Genomic DNA, 18,866 nt, shown 5'->3' on the forward strand with positions numbered 1-18,866 from the left:
TGTTTTCCCCCTTCGTTCGTCTAATCCATGGAACCTTCTTGGTATTTGTGCAACACCTCCTTAATGATCTAACGGACATTATAGCTCGTCCTTAAATCCTGGCTAAACATTCCTTAGCTCGACGCCCATGAAATCCTTCCCAAACGTAACTTATACTTCGCTTTCACGGCGAGCCTAGTTTCGCCAAATCCGATAACCTAAGAATCTTATCGTTTATACATTAAGGTTGCCAATCACCCTCTTGTAGTCGTGAAGGTCTCATGTCCGCCTTGACCGACGTTAGTCCATTCACGACATAACGTCACGAAATTACCGAGGTGTAACAAAATTGATTGTGCATTCATTGTGGGCAAGCATTACAAGGAGGCATGTAAAGCAAGGATTGAATCCTTTCAGAGGAATAATAATTTTGTCAAAAAGGGAGCTAGAATGGAAGGAGCTGATCGTCAGAAGAGAGGTTCTCACAAGAAAATGGAAGGAGCAGGTCCTCAAAAGAAAGGACCTCAGAAAAGGAGAAGAAATATGCTGCCCATGTGGGCTAAAACGAGCTTGATTCATCCTTTTTACAATTACAGGGGACCCAAACTTGTTTAGGTTCCCAAAGCAAATTAGTAATATTGTCTACAGGTTGGGGAGAGTGAAAGGGTGCTGTCAACATAGTTGATAAATAGTGACAGCCCCTAGCTCATAACAAAGATAAAGAAGTCTCCCCTCAAAGCCTTTATAGCAGGATGTGTGCCTTTGGTGACAAAAAAAAGGACTCATCCTTGATGGCAGATGCTGCTAGAAAGGTGAATGCTGGAAAGAACTGAAAAATGATAAGAAAAAAAAAAGGAGCAGGAAACAGTCAAGAGGTGAAGAAAGATGGCACCTTATTCACATTTTTTGATCCATATTCCCTAAAAAATATTATTCTTCCTTTTAAAAAAAAAAAAAAAAAAAAGGACATTTAAAAAGTAAAGGGGGCTACACACCTGTCTCTCTCTCTCTCTCTCTCTCTCTCTCTCTCCTCGGGGAAGATACCACGTTGGTGAATTTGAGACGGTCTCTCGGACGTGGGGATTAAAAAGTAAAGAACCACAAATGTTAGACAAGAAGCTAAAGGTGTGCATACTTTCATAGACACCGAAATATTTTGATTTCGATTATGATAGGCATTTTTTTAAAAAAATGGTATTCTGTTCTTATAAAAAAAATACGAAAATGTCAAATATCGTACGTACTCAATTACATATACAATTCATATTATTATATTATTATATAGATGATAATTTAAAATAATCTAAATATAGCTAATAAAAGACCAAAAGTTCTTATGGTATTATTATATTTCTCACATATTCAAACCCCACCCCCCCCCCTCCCCCAACCAAAAAAAATAATAAATAAATAAATGAACAATGGAAGAATTGCCCATTCGAATGAGTAAAATTGGTCCCTTTTATCTTGTTTTGGAACAGCAGTTAGCAGGAAGGGGTTTTTTGAGATATCAAATTAATTTAAACATTTTCTACTAATCATTATTCACAAAATTTAGGAAAAAAAGTGAATAAAATGTGAAAAGAATCACTACATACGTCTAGTTTAAATTCTTTTCTTGAAAAAAGTGCGCCATTAATTTCACGTAATTCTGTATATAAATATTAATTGGTAATCTTTTAAAGGAAAAGTAATTAATAAGTCAAAATGCATTAATGTGTAAGATGAACTTTGCCAGGAAGGGGTAAAAATGTCATTGATTTTACATAAATAATCTAGATACCCATGTGAAACTCCTCTAATTTGAAGAAATTCTAGAAAAGAGATGGTGTGAGTAGATTTGATTTTTCCTTTTAAAAAAACTAAATGGCATTTAATTATATAGAATAATTTAAAACAGAAAAGTAATTGCAGGAGTTATAATTCTTAAATGTCTTTACCATTTAAATATCGATGAATGCACATAATTGTAGATTTGACTGAGTAATTTTAATTTTCAGCAAATCTTTTGAGGGAAATTTAAGAGAAAAAGGTTTTAAAAAATTAACAACAAAAATAAATACCAATGGTGGCCTAAGATTGGTGTTGCATCGCCTATTCAATGCCTAGCTTTATATTTATAGGTAGATTATTAAAGCTCTAACAATTATTTTGTATGATGGATTTATCTATGTGTGTACTAGAGTTACTGTTTACAAATTTTTATTTTTTATTCATTTTTGCCCTTTTACCCCTGCTGGTAATTTTGCCATGTTACATCTTTTTCTTCTTCGTACTTCTATGTCCAACTCTGCTACAACCGACGCTATGATGAGCTTTTTCATGTACTAATCGGTTTTGTTTTTTTCAAAACATAAAATTATGTAATTTTTATGTGAACAAAAATGATTGTAGGTTGAGGCGAATGGTAAATCACATGAGACACAGTACAAAAACGAAGATAAGAATTTTTCCATGTAATTTTTTTTTTTTAGGCACATTGTGATCAAATTTCTTTTATTTTCTTTATTGTGTTTGGTTTTGAATGACTTTAAATTTCTGAAAGGTGGCGACAACATCAGACAGAAAGAAATTAGCTTATGAAGAGTTCGAAAAGAAAGAAAAGATATATGTGTATGTTATTAATATCTTAATCTGTTGCATGATTGCAATTATAGCGCTAATTCAAATGTAATAACTTCACCTTTTCTCGGGTGTAAACTGCCTATTTCGAATTATAGGAAGATTGTGTCAAATTCACATTAGGTTTTAGTTATTTTTCCTTATTTACCTCACAAAACAAAGCAATGATTGTGTTAATATCTTTTTTACGTTAATATCCTTTTTACCATGTTCGATTTGTAGAATACAATGAAGGAGAACCCTCTATTTATAGGGAAAAAATAACTTGGTCCCAAACTCACTAATCTTAACTTTTCTCTAAAGACAGACATTCAAAATAAGTAAATAATATTTATAACATCACCAATATTTTTTGGGGTCTTTGAAATGATCCAAAAAATACCCCTTTTTGTCTAGATTCTATAAATCCTTTTGTTGGCTTCTATTGAATTTTGGTACAATTTAAAAACATCAATATATGCTATGTATGCGAATTGATTACTAGCGTGTTGAAGTCTTAGATCTTTTTGCGCCGCAACCACGCACAACACCGTTTGCCATCCCTAATTATGTACCTCTTAGGTCAGCCCCGGTCATAATCATCGTATGTACTTGTAATCAGGTCCAATCGAGCCCCCGATGAGTCATGGTCATAAGTTATAACCCTTCCCTGGGAAAACTTTGGTGAATAGAGATGTAGGAGGTGTCAAAAAGGGGAAATTTGTTAGATGTAAGGTAAGTGGAGGGATGATCAACCTCCAAACTTGAGAGGCCTACTGAGCAAGCAATTAAGACACAAGGATCCAAACAACATCCACGGGGGAATCCTTGGTTTGGGATAAGTATAGAAAAATGAGTACCCTTCCCGTGATTAGTGAAGGATTAAAAGATTAAGGGGGAAAAACATGTACTTTGCCCTCATCCAAGTAACACGGTCCTCCGGACTCTTATATGAATCCCGTTGCTAACATGTTGTTATGCTTTAACTAGTTTATTTTGTCGGGGGAACAAGTGGGACTTAGTCTATAGTCGGAACATTGTTTCAAATCTAGGATCCGAAAGGGGAAAATTGATAAGACTAGGTGCTTTCTATGTTTTGATGGTTGTCAAATCGTTTCTTGAAACTTTAGAGAGAGGCTCGGTTTGCAATAAATTTTTGTCTATACATCGTACAATCGGTGGAATAACAACTATAAAGGTATTGGAGGACTTGTTCATTTATACGTCGGTAGTGCTACGGCCCATGCTTTAAGTCAAACATGGGATAAGTGGTCTCTATCACACCCACATGCTCCCTAATATATATATAAAACATGTTCCAACATATTGGGCATCACTTGAAAACCTAAACTATCTTGTGCAAACCTTGTTGGGTCTCAAGTTTCAAGAACAAAGCCGCTTATAATCCTGGGACCGCCGGACACCTTATGTCTATGTTCTTAAGACATGTTGTGATGTTTTTTTGTTTGTTCTTTAAAGGGAAGAAACCTAAAAACCTCTTTTAAGAAGGCGTCTCAAAAGAGAAGATTGAATTCTCAAAAGTTGCTTGTAGGAAGTTTATCTTCAAAAGTTTTTGAGTGGTACATTTGTAAATAGAGAGTCATCATTACGGCAACAAAGGATTGACTTCAGTTAGTCAAGTGTTGCCTGCATAGGGGTATTGAAAGGGTTGAGGGATTAAGTCGTGTTAAAACTAAGTTGTAAGAGCTGTAATATGATTTTCTGCTCAGATTGATGAATGTGTTTTCCATCCTAGAGGTAGGTTGTGGTTTTTAATCCCTTGAGCAAGGAGTTTTCCACGGTAATATCTTGTTTATTTACTTGTGTAGTGGTGAAGATATGCCATGGAAAAGGATTATTTGGTTAAATACATTGCAGGTCAATAGACGAGGTAGTCTACATCGGACTAATCAAATTCACTAAAGTTGTTAGTCAAGAATTGAATAGGGTTAGCAAAGGCCATTACCGTTTCTCCATTTTTCCTTTTGACAATTGATAACGTCCAAATGCACTACTCAAAGAGAAAGTGTACACGATCGTATGCAATATATTTACCCAACTAAGAGTCGGGGTCGAATCCACATAGAACAATATATTAGGCGATTTAAGCAAGTAGGATTTATCACCAACAATAGCTATGCCAAACACTTAAAGGTTGTTTAGGGAGAAGATTATAACTAATTGCGAAAAAGTAAACTAACCTAGAAAGCAAATAAAATGATCAATGGCCACAAGTATGGATATAAAGGAAACTACGCTCAAGTAACGATCCAATGTATTTCACGATTTACAAATAATGGTGAGTTTATATTACTTAGCCTCGAATAATGACTCTAAATTAGCTTCTTCCAAAGACTTACTAAAATACCTAATTGAATATCCCTAGAGCAATTAGGAGCATTAAGAACACCCAAAATATGAACAATCAATATAATGGCTTCGCCTATCCCTAGGTCGATTTCCATTAGATGAGGGTTAATGCCCCAAATTCTTGTTAATTAATCTTTCCCAATCCCAAATTTGCCTCTTCAGAGTTTAAATCAAAATAAATGGGCGAGTCCTAGGGTTAGCAATTCCCTGAAGAACATTCAAGAACGAAATTAATTAAAACAACATAAACCCACTTGATTAAGAATAAAATCATGAACTACATAAGCAAATCAAGAGTTTAAATCCAACACTTTAACATGAGTATTTTCATAAAAAATGTCAAAATGAATGAAAATAAATACTACACACTTAGATGTTCAATGAAAAGCAAGGAATTGAAGAAGTGAAGTAAAGATTCAAGAAAGTGCTCAACCAAATCTTCAATTCTTCAATACCCAAGTGTGGCGTAAAACCCTAGCTCTCCAAGACTTATGTTTTTTTTTTTTTTTGCCAAAGATCCAAGCTGTTTTTTGCCGTAAGTCTTCCTTTTATAGTTGCCCAATTTTCTTCATAAAAAATGACGAAAATAGCCTTTAGAATTTCAGATTTTTATATTTGCATTTTCAGCCACTTTTTGCACTTCTAGCCACTTTTCTCATTTGCTTCAATTTGACCTCTTTTTGACTTGTTTTCAGTTGATTTCTTCCCGGTCACTTCTCAATCATATAAAACCCGTAAAGTGGGAGTAAAAGACATTAAATTAACTATTTTATCAATTAGACATAGCAAAAATCTATGCTTAAAGAAGAGATAAGTTGGTAAAATACCAACTTATCAAATCCCCAAACTAAAACTATTATTTGTCCTCAAGCAAATCAAATCATAAACAATCCCCTTCCAAGGAATCAACTCGATAGTGCACCAACATCATACCAAGTAAAAGAAAAGTCTACTGTAAGCACAAACGTACGACTTTGATTGCTTCCAACAATTAATCCAAAACATATGAATCACCAACTTTTCAAAAACTCTCTCTTTTCATTTCAAGTGCTCAAACACCAAGTTAATCAAAGTAGGAATCAAGTCATGACACTAACACTTCATAATTTGCCTCATTATCACAAAATAACTTTATTTTGTTCATTCCTCTCAATTGAAACATGGAACAAATTCAAAACTCAAATTCTTATGTGCCCTCACAATCAAGAGAGAAACCCAACTCATAAAATTCAATTTAAAACACAAATGGGAAATCAAAATGAAAGAATTAACTCGCTCTCAAAAAGATGTTCAAATGCACCCAAGTACTACCATAAGTTTGCCCTTTATTTATTTCTCCACTAATGTAGACACTTGGTTCAAAATCAAATAGGACTTAAAGGGTTGTAATGTAGGCTTTTGGTTAAGGTAGGGCATAATTTGAAAATAGTGACTCAAAACCTCCCTATGAAGCACTGCAATTTGCAACATTTCAAAGCACACTTCCTTTAAAACTTCTTTTTTTTTTCCACCTTTTGCTTCTTTTCATTTCATCACCTAGTCTTCCCTTTATTCACGACTTTTTGTTTTTCCTTCTTTTTTCTTCATTCTTTTTGTGTATGTGTGTGTGTGTGTGTGTTTTTTTTTTTTTTTTTTTGTATTCTCACCTTTTGACCTTTAAAGTAACTCCCACATCACAACTTTTCCAACCATCACCCCCAAACTTAGGCTTTTAGCCTATGTTTGCACTTCAAAGCACTTAGGGAGGTAGGGTGCCAAAAGATAGTTCAATAATAAACAAAAGGTTTAAGATTGTAACATGGTTGCCAAAGAAAAGGTTTAAGGCTCAAAAGGGGTTGATTAGGGAAAATATGCAAGGGTAGGAAATTTAAGGCACAAAAACGGTCCAAGAAGGCCTAACATCATTTTTCAAACCAAGTTAGTCTAGGATTTCGCCTTGAACACATTCCGGGCAAGTTCTAGACTACAAATAATGCAAAAGAACTCAACTAAACCTCACCACACATGGCACATGAAAACTCAAGTAGAATATGTATCCAAGATCCAATTGAAACAAATGAACTCAAAAAGTCACTAATAGCCTAAAGACTAATTAGTGAAAGTAAGAGCCAAAAATTGCATCTAAAGGTCAAAACAAGAATCATTAATTTAATCATTTTTTTTTCAAAAATCAACAATTCATATGCCAATGTTTAAATTATGTTGGTACCAAGCAAGCCACAAATAGTCAAGGGGCGAAACCCACATCCGGCACCACTTTTACTCCTAATAAAAACTAAAGAAACTAGTACTAAAAAAATAAAAAAATCATACTAATAACTATGTCATAAAAAATACCAAAATAAAATTAATCTACCAAATTATCACACTATTTTACCCAACTAAGAGTCGGGGTCAAACCCACAGAGAACAATTTATTAGGCGATTTAAGCAAGTAGGATTTATCACCAACAATAGCTATGCTAAACACTTAAAGGTTGTTTAAACAGAAGATTATAACTAATTGCGAAAAAGTAAACTAACCTAGAAAGCAAATAAAATGATCAATGGCCACAAGTATGGATACAAAGAAAACTATGCTCAAGTAACGATCCAATGTATTTCACGATTTACAAATAATGGTGAGTTTATATTACTTAGCCTCGGATAATGATTCTAAATTAGCTACTTCCGAAGACTTACTAGACTACCTAATTGAATATCCCTAGAGCAATTAGGAGCATTAAGAACACCCGAATATGGCTACAAGTGGCTTCGCCTATCCCTAGGTTGATTTCCATTAGATGAGAGTTAACGCCCCAAATTCTTGTTAATTAATCTTTCCCAATCCCAAATTTGCCTCTTCCGAGTTTAAACCGAAATAAATGGGCGAGTCCTAGGGTTAGCAATTCCCTTAAGAACATTCAAGAATGAAATTAATTAAAACAACATAAACCCACTTGATTAAGAATAAAATCATGAACTACATAAGCAAATCAAGAGTTTAAATCCAACGCTTTAACATGAGTATTTTCATAAACAATATCAAAATGAATGGAAATAAATACTACACACTTAGATGTTCAATAAAAAGCAAGGAATTGAAGAAGTGAAGTAAAGATTCAAGAAAGTGGTCAACCAAATCTTCAATACCCAAGTGTGGTGTAAAACCCTAGCTCTCCAAGACTTATGTTTTTTTGCCAAAGATCCAAGATGTTTTTTGCCGTAAGTCTTCCTTTTATAGTTGCCCAATTTTCTTCATGAAAAATGACAAAAATAGCTCTTTAGAATTTCAGATTTTCAAATTTGCATTTTCAGCCACTTTTTGCACTTCTAGCCACTTTTCTCATTTGCTTCAATTTGACCTCTTTTTGACTTGATTTCACTTGATTTCTTCCCGGTCACTTCCCAATCATATAAAACCTGTAAAATGGGAGTAAACGACATTAAATGCACTATTTTATCAATTAGACATAGCAAAATCTAAGCTTAAAGAAGAGATAAGTTGTAAATACCAACTTATCAACAATCCTTCTTTCTCCTGCTTTGCCTATGTTCATCATACAGGTTCCATTTGTGTTCAACTTCCAGTTGTCTTCTTAGCACTGCTCCTTTTGACTATTATGCTCCTTAGTCTGGGATTAAGGCTGTATAAAGGGATGGGATGGGACAGAATTAAAGGCACCGGATAGGACAAGACGGAGCCAGACAAATTGTTAAGGGGATTAGCGGGGATCGAGCACTCAACAGGCCGAGATTAGGGGGACAGGTCGAGATGGGGAGTATGTGTGTGTGTATGTATATATATATATATATATAAATTTGTGTCGATTTACTAGATTTATGTAGCCTTGTATCACATTATAAATTTTTTATATTTTTTAAGGCTTAAATATATAAATTAATATATATATATATATATATATATATATATATATATATATATATTTAGGCAGTGCAGCTGATGTATAAATGCATCTATTTCGTGATTTTTTCATTTCAAATCACACCAACAGACCCTAAATTCTCCCTAATACTCATCAATCCTCTCCCAACCTTCCTTTATCATCCAAGTAAGATCCGAGCCCTGAAAACCCGAGCTAGTGAAAGGAAAGTTGTTCCTAGGTTTTTCTATTGAAGTTGTTGAGCTTAGGAGTATGATTTGAAGTTTGGTTCTTGGACTTCTAGCCCTTTTAAGGTATGAATATTGTTATCTTTGCTATTAAGTTGATTAACAAGAGTTTTAGTGATTTAAAGTGAAAGAAATATAGCTATGGAAACGGTGAGTTAATTGAGTCAAACTAAGATTAGGGTCTGTTTTAGGGAGATGTTTTGGTATGGATTTGATTATATTTTGATATGAAAGTATTGACATAAGTCATTTGTGTAGTAATTCCTTAGTTTAAAGTGAATGAAAACATGATATGAAAGACCTAAACTAACCTGATGATGTGGTTGCCTTGAAGGCTATTTCGATTGGAATTTTGGGGAGATTTCTACTTGTTTATGTTGTTGTATATTGTTACAGTTGTTGTTGATCATGTTTTGTGAGTTGTGCACCATTTGGGAGTTGGATATAAGTAAGAATTATAGGGGAAATGCTGCCCGAATTTCGTTAAGTTTCATACGTACTTGAAATGGGTAGTAAGGGATGTATATGGCTTAATTGTAATTTGTGTTATCTTGGTTGTAGTGTTACAAGCTCGGGAAATAAGCATCGGACATTAGGTAGACTCCAAGGTATGTTAAGGCTAACCTTTCTTTCATTTTTGGCATGATCTTATAATATGAACGACGAAGCAAGTAAACTATCTTCCATATTACTCTACTCTTAGAAGCACAAGGAGTACTTTAATCCTTGATGTTCCTATACCCCGTCTATGATTGTTCCTTCTGTTCATGGGTCTTGAGATTTCTTATATTGATGATGTTAGCTCAAAGAATGTTCATCGGAGATAGTACGACCTCATGTCACTCCGAGAGTTCTAGGTATTCATTTCATCTATGCATTGCATCCGTATTCATATGCACATTGACCCGTTACCAGAAGGCGTTATATACGCACTATTATGTTATATATGGATCGGGTCGTTCGTTCGTCGGCACTACTACTATTATATTATTATAACTGGATCGGGCCGTACGTTCCTCGGCACTACTATTATATTATTATATATAGATCGGGCCGTACGTTCCTCGACACTGCTATTATATTATTATATATGGATCGGGCCGTACGTTTTTCGGCACTACTATTCTATTATATATGGATCGGGCTGTACGTTCCACAACACTATCAGTTATATTATGACCTATGCATATCATACGCCCTTAGAGGTAGTATTCAGTTGCACAAAGTATGTAGATATTCTCGGATGTTAGCTACAGATGCATTCAGCTATTGAGATTAGCTTTCATGTTTCAGATGTCTCTCATGACTTCAATGTACTTGTTATTCTTATGCCTTACATACTCGATACATTATCCGTACTGACTCCCCTATTATTGGGGGGCTGCGTTCATGCCCGCAGGTTCAGGTAGACAGAGAGACGATCCAGCTCAATAGGACTTCGCCTTAGCTGTTTGGTGCGCTCCACTTGATCCGAGAGTCGTTCCATTTTGGTAGCTATTTTGAGATGTATATACGTGTATATGGGTATGGCGGGGCCTTATCCCATCCTCTCTACAGCTTTCTGTTCCATTAGAGGTCTGTAGACAGTTGTATGTAGTTGGTACATGATGTGTATATATATATATATATAGTTGGATATAAGTCAGATATGGGCCACCCTGTTGTTATGTGATAGTTAAGCAAGTGTAGGGATGTCTGGTCATTAGGGGTCTGGCACTCGTCATGACTCATCGACTTGGGTCGTGACAGAAGTGGTATCAGAGCAGTTCCGTCCTAGGGCTGTCTACAGACCGTGTCTAGTATAGTCTTGTTTATGGGTGTGTTGTGCACCGCACTTATAAGCAGAAGGCTACATGATATTTAGGATGTTGCCATTCTTTCTATTCTAGATCATGCGATAGAGCGGTAAGATAAGAATTCCTTTTCTAATGATTCATTCTGATTTCAGCGATGCCCTGAAAGGGAACTGTAGCTGCCCAGAGGGGCAAGGGAATGGCTGGTGAGACTACTAGCCGTACTCAGCGGATTACCAGGGCTCGGAGATAGTCCGAAAGTGAGACCCCATCCCAGGCTTCGCATACTCCACCCGCTTCGGAGGAGCGAAGAAGAGCCTCAACTCTAGCTCCAACACCCTCAGTTCCTCTACCAGATGCCTCAGGCCAGGAGATGAGAGACGCCATCTTTTTGCTGACCCAGTTAGTAACCGCTCAGGCTCGGCAACAGGGTGCGGGTCATGGTAGTAGGGGTCAGAGCAAGAGGTCCAGGTTCTCAGGGTTTGACAGTGGGTTCAGAGGTGGCCCAAGGCGGCAGTTCTCTAGACACTTAACCTATTCAGCAGCTAGTGCGCCTCTACGGTATTCTGGACCTAGGTTTGATAGATCCGCTTATTTTGGCCCAGCTTAGAGTTCCAGAGTTCCCAGTTCCCAGATTAGGAGTGGTTCCAGTCAGACGAGGCCATGGTGTGCCCAGTGTGGTAGATTAAACCCATGACCATGCCGATTGGGTTTAGGTGGTTTTTATGCCTGCTGTTGGCCAGGCCAGATCAAGCGTGACTGTCCATTTGTACGTGGTGAAGACAGGGCTCGGCCCACAGGATTAGCAGTTGTTTTTTCATTATCTGTACGCCCCGGGGGCAAGGGTCACGTGCGCGCCCCGGCCGTGGTAGGGGTCGAGGAGCAGCGGCCAGTTCGAGTGGCCCTCAGCCTTACATCTATGCATTGACTGGGTGACAGGATCTCGAGTCTTCCCATGACATTGTCACAGGTATAATACCAACATTCTTTTATGATGTGTATGTATTGATTGATCTGGGGTTTACGTGTTATATGTTACTCCATTTGTTGCCGGCAAGTTTGGGATAGAGCCTGAATCGATTAAACCGTTTGTGGTGTTTTTGCCAGTTGGTGATCTAGTTATAGCTAATGTTGCTAGTGATAATGAAATGCAAATTCAATTGATTAATTACAAAAAGGAATAAAAGAGCGTATGCAGAAGGAACGTCGTATGAGTATATGAACTTTTATTTAAGAAGACTAATTATCGAAGGGTTTAGGATTTGATGTTTTGCAAGAAGAATGCCCAAATATGGCATATGAAGTGAGCTTTATTGTCTTGTATCCCCTTTCCCAATAGCCATGTGTGACTGAGTTACGTATCATATGTATTTTTATGGGTAGCCTGTGAGGCATTGGATGTGTTTTGTGGGCTGTGTGCAGGTTTGGGATAGCAAGAATTACAAAGGAAACTCTGTCAAAATTTCTCAAAATTTGAGCTATTTGAGTATATGTGTGCTGCAAGGGTAAGATGTCATTATAGATCAAAGGAGTTAGTAATGGGTGCTTAAAGGAGGACTCAAATGTTCAAAGAAGGTCAAGAAAGTCAAGTCATTTTGAAGCAGTTTTCCGATCCTCATATATATATATATATGAGTCACATTGGCCTCGAGTACTAAGATTTATCTTTGAGCTTTTGAGGTGTTGAGTATGTTATTTCATTTGTACCAAGGTATGAGCCCATGACTGCTAAGTATCAAAGGATTAGAGTTTAAACGAATTCGAAAGAAGGTTGAGAACTGTGCAACTTCACGGGCAGATTGACGAGCCGTCAACATGGTCTACAGTCCGTTAACCTTGCACCGTCAACCAGCCCTGAGAATCAGCGGCTGCTGTAACTTGACACCTGCAAGTTGACGGTCGTTAGAAGCGTTGACGCCACTAGCAAAGTTGAGGCAATAATTGAGTTTTTGAGATAGTATATATTGACTCTTATGTTTTGTTAAGGTACAACGCGGAATTTGTATGCGCATATATGTATAGTACGAGTACAGGTTGGCGGATCAAAGATAGATTGATTATTGACGCCAAAAGTTTATACATTTGATAGACCAAATCCTATAGGCTTATAATAACGACATAAGATAATGAATAAGGAGAAATGTTATATGGGATTGAGGATAAGTTAAGAGAATGGTTGTATGAAGAAGAGGTAATTAAGATGGAGGAAGCGATGAGTAAGGAAAGAATAGGACAATGAATCGATAAGTAAGAGCAAGATGACAAGGACAACAAGTTAAAGGATTAGTGGAGAGTGAGCAGTAACATTATGAAGTATTCGTGATTAACACAAATGAGCTCCCTGCAGGTACTTCTGTACTAGGAGAGGAATTAGTACTTTAAGATGATTAAGAGTAAGACAGGCCGCCAAGGATATATGTTACGTGATTCTATTCTAATTGAAAATGAGGCGTTATAATTAGTGCACACTTTTGTTCTCCAAATATCAGTAAGAATGGATTTCTTTCCCTCCTAAGTGCACTCGGGAATCATACCATACCAATGATCCATCAGAATAACAAAGGATTACCCGTTATGGCATTGCGGATTAATTTAGGGAAATTCCAAAAAGGACGCAGTTTAATTCAAATTAAAGTTGCTGCCAAAAGTGAAGTTTAAGACATTCTTGGTAATGCTCAAGGTTAACCCAGAATGTGTGTTGTTGTCCACCAAAAAAAAAAAAAAAAAAGAAGACGAGACAAGGCACAAAAAGGACGAAGCATTAACTCTATGTTTGTTGAATTATTTTGAGGATTCAAGAGGCTGTTATGAATAAATGTTGGGGATAAAGGATATAAGTAAGTTGTTTGTGATATTACGATAAGATGAACCTATAAAGGGGGGAAGAATAAATTTGAGTCCAACAGCCAATATTAAGATAGAATGTTTATGAGTCACAATCGATAAGAAGGGAAGGATGATCATGAGTTATTTTGGATAAGATAAATTACGTTTAGAAAGGAATTAAGGATGACTTCCATGAGTAACATGGTAGATGATTGGGAGAATAACGACAAAGAATTCAAATGTAAGAAAGGATTGAACGAAGAAATAAAACCTGGTCAGCGAAACCTGTGAGGCTATTATGAGATTTGCCAATATGACGCATCATATCCTTATTGCTCCCCTCTATGAGCTATGCATCTTAGAGTTTGCAGGTACACCGGATTTAGGGATATTAGATATGCCTATAATCAGTTATCATTCGAGTGTGTTAATCCTAAGGTTGAGTTCAAGTTGCAATAAAGAGATTAGAGTCTCCTTAAGTATAGTGTTGTCGGAATATGATTAAAGGAAATTTTGAGAAAGGCTACTGGCATCGAATGATGATTCAGTAAATAATGAGATAATATGGTATCTCCAGTAAAGCATCAAACCAACGGGTCATATTACGCGAAGGACAAACCAGGAGGAAAAATACAGAGATGGCGCGGGGTGAAGGCAAGAAACTGGTAACTTGGAAATATAAAGGAAAAGAGTTTCAAGGCTCAGGATAAGGATAAAGAAAGAGTGATAAAGCAGACCTTTAAATACTCAAAAGTACACTCTTCGACTTAGGGCTCCTAGGTATTAAATGGTCCAGCTAGGAAAGAAAAAGGGAAAATAAGGACCGTTTGGTGTCTCGTTTGCAGCTCCAGAATAAGATAAGAAGGCATGTGATATTAGCAAGTTCAATGCAAGGTGTATAAATAAAAAATAAGTCGAGAAAATGATAAAAGCACATGTGAAAGGAAAAATGAGAAGAGAAGCAATGAAGATATGTCAAGTAAGGATAATGATGGTATGATTAGATATGACCTATTCAGACGAAAGTATGTGCAGGGTATGATTCAATAAGCGAACGCTTGTGGAAGTATTGAGAATGCTAGACTAGTTTAACATTCGAGGACGAAAGTTCCAAAGGGGGGAAGGATGTTACACCCCGTACTTTTATATGTAAAGTTTCGTCATGAGTTAGTTGACGAAGACTTAAAAGGTGTGGTTGTCGTCAAGGTCATAAGGAATTATTCATGCTCATTCTTCATACGTGAGAGCTTGGAATCATGTTTAGTAAGTATCGGGAAGGTTGTATGTTAAGTGAATCGAAGAAATTAAGTTTGTTGAAACTTTGGGAAAATTCGACAGAATTTCCGATAGAAATTTTGGGTCAAATTTGGGGAGGCATATCTTCTAGAATACAAGGAGTTACGGAATCCATAACCTATGCATTCATAAGTTCAGCGATTCTACTTTCCAACGCAACTAGAATATCTGAATTCGCAAATCAACGCTAGGAGTTATGGGCCGTCGAAGTGTCGACGATCCGTCGATGCACATCGACGACCCCTCAATTTTCAAGCAGTGCAGCTGATGTATAAATGCATCTATTTCGTGATTTTTTTCATTTCAACTCACACCAACAGACCCTAAACTCTCCCTAATACTCATCAATCCTCTCCCAACCTTCCTTTATCATCCAAGTAAGATCCGAGCCCCGAAAACCCGAGCTAGTGAAAGGAAAGTTGTTCCTAGGGTTTCTATTGAAGTTGTTGAGCTTAGGAGTATGATTTAAAGTTCGGTTCTGGCATTTCCATCCCCTTTAAGGCATGAATACTGTTGTTATCTTTGCTATTAAGTTGATTACCAAGAGTTTTAGTGATTTAAAGTGAAGGAAATATAGCTATGGAAGCGGTGGGTTAATTGAGTCAAACTAAGATTAGGGGCTGTTTTAGGGAGAAGGTTTGGTATGGATTTGATTATATTTTGATATGAAAGTATTGACATAAGTCGTTTGTGTAGGAATTCCTTAGTTTAAAGTGAAGGAAAACATGATATGAAAGACCTAAACTAGCTTGATGATGTGGTTGCCTTGAAGGCTGTTTCGATTGGAATTTTGGGGAGATTTCTACTTGTTTATGTTGTTGTATATTGTTACTGTTGTTGTTGATGATGTTTTGTGTGTTGTGCACCATTTGGGAGTTGGAAGAATTATAGGGGAAATGCTGCCCGAATTCTGTTAAGTTTCATGCGTACTTGAAATGGGTAGTAAGGGATGTATATGGCCTAATTGTAATTCGTGTTATCTTAGTTGTAGTGTTACAAGCTCGGTAAATAAGCATCGGACATTAGGTAGACTCCAAGATATGTTAAGGCTAACCTTTCTTTCATTTTTGGCATGATCTTGTAATATGAATGAACAAGCAAGTAAACGAGCTTCCATATTACTCTACTCTTAGAAGCACTAGGAGTACTTCAGTCCTTGATGTTCCTATACCCCATCTATGATTATTCCTTCTGTTCATGGGTCTTGAGATTTCTTATATTGATGATGTTAGCTCAAAGAATGTTCATCGGAGATAGTATGACCTCATGTCACTCCGAGAGTTCTATGTATTCATTTCATTTATACATTGCATCCATATTCATATGCACATTGACCCGTGACCAGAAGGCGTTATATACGCACTATTATGTTATATATAGATAAGGGCCGTACGTTCCTCGGCACTACTACTAGGGCTGTTCACGGTTTTGGTTAAAATCAAAACCAAACCGAAAATTTAACCAAACCGAATAAAAAAACCGACATTTGGTTTGGTTTGGTTTGATTTGGTTTTAATTTTAAAAACCGGTAATCTTTGGTTTGGTTATGGTTCTATTAAAAAATAACCGAATAAATAACCGAACCAAACCGATATATTATATACATAAATGTTATAATTATTTATATGTATAATATTAGTTTTTCATAAATAATTATAAATATTTTATACCTTTTGATCATTAATTTGATTTTTGGTCTACTTATTTCACATGATTGTTTAAGGCCCATGTTTTTAAGAATATATCCAAGCCCATGTCTTTAAGTCTTTAAACTCAAGTGTTAAGTGTAAACCTACTAACAGAAACTCACGTTAGAGTCTAATGTCTTTAACTTAAATTTTTAGCCTTTCTATGTCAGCCATTTGATTTTAGGTTGTTTTTTTTTTTCTTTTTCGAATTTATACTTTTCTTTTTTCTTGTCTGAATGGGTCCTAAACTTCTAATATTTTTCATATGAAAAGGACAGAGGTTGTAGATTTGGAGGTTCCTATAGAAGATACTTCAGTAACATCAGCATTTGCTGCAACTCAAGCACATGGTAATGCCCTAATACTTCTTCCGTGGGTAATCCTCCTAAAAAGCAGAAAAAAATAATTCCTTGTAGTCGAGACCCTAGCCTTGGGGATAATGATAGAAAAACATCTGAAGTTTGGGATCATTACACAAAGTTTTTTTAATAAAATGGGAGAATTGAGGGCAAAATCCAAGTACTGCCCCAAAGTTTGGGATCATTACACAAAGTTTTTTTATTTCATATATTTTCATTTTAATTTTAGGTAGTCTTTATGTTTAATTAATATATATGTTTGTAACAATAACTAAAATCTCCTATGCTCTACTTTATTTCCAGGTATGTGTATTAAGATGACAAAAATGGTGCAACCACTACTAAGTTAGTTTTTAGCTCTATATGTAATAGTTTAGTAACTTTGGGTAACTTGAGTACTACACTATCACTAATAGTGAAAATGTTTCTATGATGTATGTTCCACCTTAAACTATAAATAAAAGTTATCGTTTGAACAAAAAAAAAAAAAAAGACATGTCTTTTTCAACTTTTTAATGTTTTACTGATAAGTCTCATGGCTGCTAGTCATAAACCAAAAAATCGAACCAAACCGAACCAAACCGACAATAACCAAACCGGTGGTTATTATTTTATTTGGTTTGGTTATGGTTTTAGACATTTAAAAACCGACTAAATTGGTTTGGTTATGGTTTTAATCAATAACCGACCCAAACCGAACCATGAACATCCCTAACTACTACTATTATATTATTATATATGAATCGGGCCGTACGTTCCTCGGCACTACTATTATATTATTATATATGGATCGGGTCGTACGTTCCTCGGCACTACTATTATATTATTATATATGTATCGGGCCGTACGTTCCTCGGCACTACTACTATTATATTATCATATATGGATCGGGCCGTACGTTCCTCGGCACTACTATTATATTATTATATATGGATCGGGCCGTACGTTCCTCGGCACTACTATTATATTATTATATGGATCAGGCCGTACGTTCCTCGGCACTATTATTATATTATATATGGATCGGGCCGTACGATCCTCGGCACTATTATATGATATATGGATCGGGATGTACGTTCCATAGCACTATCAGTTATATTATGTATGACCTATGCATATCATACGCCCTTAGAGTAGTTTTTAGTTGCACAAAGTATGTAGATATTCTCGGACGTTAGCTACAGATGCATTCAGCTATTGAGATCAGCTTTCATGTTTCAGATGTCTCTCATGACTTCTATGTACTTGTTATTCTTATGCCTTATATACTCGGTACATTACCCGTACTGACTCCCCTATTGGGGGGGGCCGCGTTCATGCCCGTGTGTCGGTGACAGAGAGACAATCCAGCTCGTAGGACTTCCCCACTTAGTTTGGTGCGCTCCACTTGATCCGGAGCTGCGGTCCATTTTGGTAGGCTATTTTGAGATGTATATACATGTATATGGGTATGGCGGGGCCTTATCCCATCCTCTCTACAACTTTCTGTTCCGTTAGAGGTCAGTAGACAGTTGTATGTAGTTGGTACATGATGTAGCCTTGTCGGCTCTTACTCTTTTGCGTACAACATATATAGCAGCCTAGTCGGCTTGCACTGTTAATTCGGTATTTTTCATATATATATATATATATATATATATATATATATATATGTGGGATATGAGCCAGATGGGCCACCCTGTTGTTATGTGATAGTTAAGAAAGTTTAGGGGTGTCTGGTCATTAGGGGTCAGGCACTCGTCATAACTCATTGGCTTGGGTCGTGACATATACAAACTTAAACGGATAACACAATACAAATCAAAAATTCAAAACATACAAACTTAAACGGCTAACATTGCTA

At 36.3% G+C, this 18,866-nt stretch overlaps 1 long non-coding RNA gene across 1 annotated transcript; it reads left to right on the forward strand.

The window, feature by feature from the left end:
- The first annotated feature begins 16,383 nt into the window (after positions 1 to 16,383).
- On the forward strand, positions 16,384 to 17,515 carry LOC132060731 (uncharacterized). Its single transcript, XR_009415995.1, has 2 exons — positions 16,384 to 17,014; positions 17,327 to 17,515. It is a non-coding gene; the product is annotated as an uncharacterized LOC132060731 (long non-coding RNA).
- Positions 17,516 to 18,866: the final 1,351 nt, after the last annotated feature.

The sequence above is a fragment of the Lycium ferocissimum genome, chromosome 6 (genome assembly GCF_029784015.1).
Source record: "Lycium ferocissimum isolate CSIRO_LF1 chromosome 6, AGI_CSIRO_Lferr_CH_V1, whole genome shotgun sequence".
Lineage (NCBI taxonomy): Eukaryota > Viridiplantae > Streptophyta > Magnoliopsida > Solanales > Solanaceae > Lycium > Lycium ferocissimum.